General features: G+C 44.5%; 1 long non-coding RNA gene across 1 annotated transcript; it reads left to right on the forward strand.

Annotated features, from left to right (window-relative positions):
• Positions 1 to 763: 763 nt before the first annotated feature.
• Positions 764 to 3,548, forward strand: LOC126501515 (uncharacterized). The gene is made up of 2 exons (XR_007591704.1): positions 764 to 876; positions 3,277 to 3,548. It is a non-coding gene; the product is annotated as an uncharacterized lncRNA (long non-coding RNA).
• The last annotated feature ends 3,893 nt before the right edge of the window (positions 3,549 to 7,441 follow it).

Genomic DNA, 7,441 nt, shown 5'->3' on the forward strand with positions numbered 1-7,441 from the left:
AGTTTGACAGCCACCCAGCTACTAATGACGTCGTTCAGTAGTTGCTCTTCCCACAGGAAGGCTGGGAACGTGGATACACGGGGATACACGCCCCCTCTCACATCACAGTGTGAGAAGCTCAGGCTCTCTTCAGCCATGCGTGGGCAGACAGGCCCTGGAGAGTAAGGATCTGCCAGCCCCCATGACTCTTCCTCTGAGTCACCAGGTCTCAGGTTTGCTTCATCTGCTTAACCCTGCCCCTGAACCATCCTCTCCTCTCTTCCCCAGAAGCCAGGAACTAGGTTTAGAAAAAAAAAAAAATTGACCACATTATGGCCGAAGTGCAAGGAATCTGCAAAACAAGAGGCCACCTGGCCTTCATGGCATGGCTGTAATGACACACAAACCTGGACTGATTCTTCCATCTGAGGGCCGCAGAACCCTTTACAGTCACGCCCTTGGTACAAGCCTCATGCACTCTCTGGAAATGACATGGGCAGTTTCCAAGCTGAGGAAACTGAAATATGACAGGGTCACGGTCATGCTGCATATCATAAGAACAGATGCTCCAGTGAGAACTGAGGACCAGATTCAGGACTAGGACTCTGTGTGTGTGTGTGTGTGTGTGTGTGTGTGTGTGTGTGTGTGTGTGTGTGTGAACTGGACAATAGCATACAACTGAGGACCTTGTTCATGCTATGCACCTGCTCTACTGCTGAGCTTCAACATCAGTTCCAATGTTATTTACTTAACCTTTACACTGCTAGTCTTCCTGCTCTTTTCCAGGATCCACTTCATGTTTTCAATAAATGAGAAAAGACAGAAGAACAATTCTGGCTCTTTCGCTTCTGATCTGCAGACCACGCTGATGCTAGGACATCACAGTACTACAGGGAGGTAAGAAAGTCATGGTTGTTTTATAGTCTATGCAAGCCAAGGGAGCCAGTGTTACCTCTGATTGTACCGAACACAGTTAATAGATGTGTCCCTTTACAGGGTAGTATGGGGACGGTTGTTTGCTAAGGAACATTCTTTGCAAAGACTAAAAAAAGAGAAAAAAATTAATGAGGTCATTTTCAGGTTAAAAACAACAACAACAACAACAAGAACAACCTTTTCTTTTTCTTAGTTATCCAAAGTGTTTGAAGTATTTATTCCAGGCACCTAAGTGAAATTTTGCAACATTCTATTTCCAGTGTCTGGCATGACCTTTCAACCCACTGGGTTAATCCTGTGCCCTGTGGTTGTCATGGAGCACTGATACCTGGCCCTGGGGCTTTCCTCTGGACTCCTAGGTCATCTAGGACATCTCATTAAAATCTCCCAGTCTATCACCCTAGACACTAAGAGCAGGTAACTCTTGGGGCACAATTTCTGAATACTAGAAGGGGCATTCTTCTGAGCCTTTCCCATGCTGCAGAATTCTCCACGGCTGAGCGCTGTGGTGCATTGCTGAAATCCTAGCACTTGGAGGGCTGAGGCAGGAGGATCATGAGTTCAAGACCACCCTGAGTACACTGTTGAGTTTTAAGCAAGATTTTGTGTGTGTATTCATGTGTGTATGTGAGAGAGAGAGAGAGAGAGAGAGAGAGAGAGAGAGAGAGAGAGAGAGAGAGAGAGAATGAATCACACAGCATTCTGTGTGTGTTCTTCTGGCCAAATACTAATTTTGCACTCTCACGGATGAATATAGTTTTTAACTGCTGTGTCTTCCTGCTCCCCAACACCAGCCTCTGCGTCTGTGCAGTGAGATACAGGAGACGGCTCTGTCAGTGCATCTGCCCTGTTGCGGATGCTTGGGACAAGCAGACATAGGGAGAGGCTGGCTGAAGGTGAGCAAAGGGTAACACTGGACCTTGGCTTCCACTGTGAAGATTCCATTCTCAGTGCAAATTCCCGCAGTGTCTAAAACCGGAACAGTGGCACACACAGTTGCTGGCATGGTTGCTGTGCTTTGTAACCCATCCCCTCTTTTCTTCTCCTCTTCCTCTCTCCAGAGCTACTTCCTGTCTGGGGCTTACTACTTCCCCTCCATTCATATGTCCATGTGTGCTGTGACTATAGAGCTCTTGCTGTTTCACATGTCTTTATACGAACAGCATTGAGTATGAAGCCACTTGTAAACTTGATTTTTGTAACTTAACATTGTATGTGTGGGGGGGATGCTTTCCTCATTTCTCATTTATCCCATTGTATGAACAAAAATAATTTATTTACTTCCCCGTGGTCCTGTACACAGGTATTTTAAATGTTTAAGTTGAGGCTGGAGAGATGGCTCAGCAGTTAACAGCACTGGTTACTCTTGCTGAGAACCCAAGTGAGTTTGATTCCCAGCACCTGTACATCAGCTCACAACCATCTGTAACTCCAGTTCCAGGGAATTCAATTCTTTTTTTTTAATATTTATTTATTTATTATGTATACAATATTCTGTCTGTGTGTATGTCTGCAGGCCAGAAGAGGGCACCAGACCTCATTACAGATGGTTGTGAGCCACCATGTGGTTGCTGGGAATTGAACTCAGGACCTTTGGAAGAGCAGGCAATGCTCTTAACCACTGAGCCATCTCTCCAGCGCCAGGGAATTCACTTCCTTTTCTCGCCTATACTGGCTCTTGTACTCACACAAACACATATATACACATAAATAAATAATAAAAAAGGTCTTTAAAAATAATAAAGTTAAAATTGCTCACTGTCACAAATGATGTCTCCACAAACACAGTTGTCAGTGGGTTTAGGATGTGTATATTTACAACTCCTGAAGATTTTTTGTTGTTGTTGTTGCTTTGTTTTTTGTTGTTGTTGTTGTTTTTGAGACAGGGTTTCCCTGTGTAACGCTGGTGATCCTAGATCTCACTCTGTAGACCAGGCTGGCCTCAAACTCAGAGATCCACCTGCCTCTGCCTCCTGAGTGCTGGGATTAAGGTGTGCGCCATCACTACAGGTTCCCAAAGATTTTTTTTAAACCTAGTAGTAGAGCTGTTGGGACATAGAAGAGGCTTATTGTTATCATATACACTATTGTTATGTAACTGGAGGTTTCCCTCCTGGCCAGCATTCCCAAACAACCACTCTGAGGCTTAATATTACTTACAAATTGTTTCATCAATGGCTCAGGCTTCTTACTGGATAGCTCTTTCTACATATACATTACCTCATTCCTAATAATCTGTGTATTGCCATGTGCCCCATGGCTTACCAAATTACTGATTTATATCATTTTATCCACTTTTCCAATTGTTTTAGTTAAGTCATATATTAATTTTTTTCTTTCTGCAAACTTCTGGGAAAGCAGCCTCCCTGCAGCTCTCAGTGCTTGCTCTACCGCCTCTGGGCCTTTCGAAGAGACAGACGTGGATGTGCTGTAAAGACGATGACTGTTTTCCCCAGCACTGTGCTCACTTCCTCCTCCGTGGCTGCTAAATCCAGAGCCATTTGCCTGCATTCCAGAGGACGATAAACTATCGATCTTCCTCTCTCTTCCAGAGTGCATGGATCTGCATGGAGGACAAAGGTCTCTCCCCACATTCCATGGGAAATGGACAATAAAACTTCCCTGTGAACAAATTGTTGATCTGTTCTCTTATCATCTGCCAGCTGTTTTCCACACAAGATACATGGAGGGGGGGGGGAGTAGAAATTTAACAGTATTCTCCCTTTTCTGAGTTTGTAGTTTTTCTTTATTTTTTATTTCTTATTAGTCTTTGTCTTTTTCTTTTTTCTTTCCTTTTTTTTTTCTGCAAGGTCTTGTCATGCAACCCTGGCTGACCTCTAAAATCTCTATTCTCCTGCCTCAACCCTTCTGTATGTGTGACTATGTCCAGCAACAAGTTCTCTATTGTGTTACATATATAAATTTTACCATTTCAATCATTTTTATGTGTAGTTCAAAAGCATTAGGTATAGCTGCCCTCTCTTCTATCCACAGAACTTTTTCATCTTGAAAAACAAAAACTATTTTTTTTCAAATAATAGATCCACAAGAGAAATCAGATAGTTTATTAAAATACCGGCTTTGTAACATGGGAGCATTAGTACCTCTCAAGAGGGTATGGCCAAATTTCAGCAGAGAACACTGAAGGTTTAAAAAGTGGGAAAGGAAAAGGAATTGAAGTCTTTGGTTGCAATTAGAAGGGACCTCTAACAACTGGTAAATACAGGTCCCTTTGTAAACAACGCTAATCTTCAGAGTGTAGAGGTCTTCAGTGGGGAACTTGGGTTCTCTGTGTAGGGCTGGCTTTTTCTCCTGTCAACCTGTATACCGCTTTAAGGTTGACCGAGCCAGGGCAAAGAGCCATCCTTCTTCCATCTCTTCTGGTGGCATCTGGTTGGTGACTGTACTTTGGGAAGACACCTTCTAGTCCCCATAAGAGGACTGAAATGTGAACTATTCCCATCCAGGGTACTCATTAGATAAATCAAGCACATCTCTGCAAAGTTTTTGGAAAATCCAAAATTATTTCCAGATTTATTGAGATTAAAAAGGACAAAAACTATTTTTAAGAAACTGTGATATGCGATATGTTTTCTTAACATTTTATTTATTATTATTAGTGTACGTGTGTGTGCACATGCACACATTGTATGTGTGTGTGTGTGTGTGTGTGTGTGTGTGTGTGTGTGTGTGTCACAGCATGCATGTAGAAGTCAGTGGACAACTTCATAGAGTCCGTTCTCTCTTCCTGCCTTATTTAGGGTTTGAGGGCTGGGACTGAACTCAGGCTGTCCATCTTCCCTCACTGAGCAACAACCAGCACCTTCACCCACTGAGCCAACTTGACAGCAGGTAAAACTGAAACTTGTCTCATTAAACACTACTTTCTTCTCTCCCCCAGCCCCTGGGGCTCTCTGAGTCTCTCAAGAACAGTAGCAATCATCCAGCGTTGGTCTTTTGTGGCTGGCATTTCACTTCGCAAGATGTCCCCACAGGTTTCCATGTGTCTGAATTTCCTTCCTGTATATATATATATTAAAGGGCCCAGAGATGGCTCAGAGGTTAAGAGCACTTATTGCTCTTGCGGAAGATCCGGGTTCAATTCCCACCATCCACATGCAACTACACTTCCAGGGAACCCAAGCTCCTCTTGACCTCCACAGGCACCAGGCACCATGCACATGGCGCACAGACATATAGACAGGCAAAATGCTTATATACATAAAACAGAACGAACAAATCTAAAATGATGTTTTGTGTGTAAAATAAAAGCAGAAAAAAAGGCCATTTTACCTCTTTTAAGTACATAGTTGGGCGGCATCCATTCATTTAACTATCTTTCGTCTGATGAAACTGAAGCATTGAGGAATAGCTCTCCATTCTCCCCTCTCCCTAGCTCAGCCCTTGAGCCTGAACGATGTTTTAGCCTTGTATACGTACAGCACATGGGGTTTACCCAACCATTCTGAGAGACACAGGCCCCTGTTTGAGTTCCTACATATGTACATATTAATTTTCCTCTACTGGGATGGAACCCAGGGCCTCACACATGCTAGACAGGTACTCTACCAAGTCCCTGCCCGATGCTGTCTGAAAGGCAGAGGACATTTCTCTCGGTCACAACACACTGACTTTCTCACCCTGTCCTTCGTGTTCTCTTCTATGTTGTTGGTGACAAGGACTCGGGTAGCACAGGCTGGCCTCAAACTCCCTTTTACACAGCTGGGGATGTCCTTGAGTTTCTAATCCTCCGTCTCTACCTCCCAAGTGCTGGGGTCACAGATGTGTACCCCTGCTTCTCCCTTTCTGAGGTGCTGAAGCCGGGGCTTCGTATTTCCCGGGTGAACACTTGTCAACTGCGCTACATTTCCAGCCCGTCTGGTTTTTGTGTTCTAAAATATCGGTTTTGAGACTGCCAATCTTGCTAAGCAGCTGCCTGGCTTCTGGCTTCTGATCCCTGTGGTCCGATAGTCGTAATCCTGGGACGGTTTATCCACAGCGGAGGCCCCAGACCAAGGAAGGCTGCCTGGATCATAGCTAACAGGCTGCTTCTATTTTGAAAAGAAGGAAAGTTCCCTTCTGTCCCCCTTAAGAGTGCATTTAGGTAGACCTAGGGATTAATGAGTAATAAAACCACACGCATTTTACTAATTTTACGTATACATGGGGATCTTCATGTGTGAGGTCCAAAGAAATGAGCAGAGCACCTTAGCAACCAGTTCCTGTATCAGTGAAGTTCCCAGATCTCGCTCCAGTCCCTGGGGAAAACCAGCCCCTTAATCTGGGAAGACCCAAGGCTGTGAAAGAATTTACTGTTTGTTCCAGGCAACGCTTGGTGTCAGGTCCTGACCTCCCGCTTAGTTCTTTGTTTACTTCCAGAAAACCGGCAGTTGTGAGTCTTTGCGTGTGTGTGTGTGTGTGTGTGTGTGTGTGTACGAAGTAGGTCTGGGGGCATGCCTTTTACAATGATAAAATGTTTTCAGACCACTGTTGTCTGTGAGGTCCATTGCTGGTTATGTAGGATGTGACTGTACATCCTGTAAGGAGATCGGCAAAGTACAGAACCAGGCGAAAGTCACCACTCACTTCAAAGGGGAGAAGAATGCACCTATGCATTCATTTGCCTGTGTACATAAAAATCTGTGACTCTTGTGACTATGCACAGAAACTGGTAATATCCCTGGCTTTTTAGAGCTAGGCATAGAGTAGCTAGGGCATGGAAGTGTGTCGCGGCCACCCTCGACCCGCAAGGATGACGCGACACCCGGAGCTCTTCTCACTGCAGTTTATTCCAGGACTTTATTCACTTTCTCTCTCTCTTCCCCTCTCTCTCTGGGCAAACCCTCTCCCAGCCCTTAAGTAGGCATGGGCTGCCAACCCCGAACTGCCAGGTGGGCACTGCCCATAGGTTCACGCATATGCAGGCAGCTGATAATCACTGCGTGATCATAGCATAGGTCAGGCCTTAGCCATCTCAGGAGTTGATTATACATCTCCATCAGGTGTGACACCACGCAGCTCGCTACAGAAGTGAGAAGATTTTGAGCTGATCATGTGATTATAGCAGTATTTCCAAGAAGGTAAAATAAATAACAACAAAATGAGTACACTCATTGCAGCCCTAGAAATGTGTATTTATTTGCGAATACACAATTACACATACAATTCACCCTAAAGTTACAGTTCAGAGGCTTTTAGCATTTATATATCACTATCCCAGCAACACTGTCTTGCTTCAGCTCCTCACCCCAAAGGGAAAGCCCCATCTCCCTGACCTCGTCCCTGCTGTCGTCCCCAGCAGCCATTCTAACCTGCTGTCTGCCTCATGGATTCGCCCATTGTGAATACGTCCTAAAAATGGAACCATGCAGGAAAAGGATGTTTAGGTCATTTCTACAGTTTGACTATTGGAAATATTTTTTTTCAGAAACACAGAATTTCCAGGCTGAGTGTGTAGTACAAGCTTGTAATCCCTGTACCTCAGAGGCAAGAAGGAGAGTGTTGTCTAGGTTCCTGTACCCAGATT

The sequence above is a fragment of the Alexandromys fortis genome, unplaced genomic scaffold (assembly GCF_014885135.2).
Source record: "Alexandromys fortis isolate MF-2015 unplaced genomic scaffold, M_Fortis_MF-2015_v1.1 scaffold_5, whole genome shotgun sequence".
In the NCBI taxonomy this organism is placed as follows: Eukaryota; Metazoa; Chordata; class Mammalia; order Rodentia; family Cricetidae; genus Alexandromys; species Alexandromys fortis.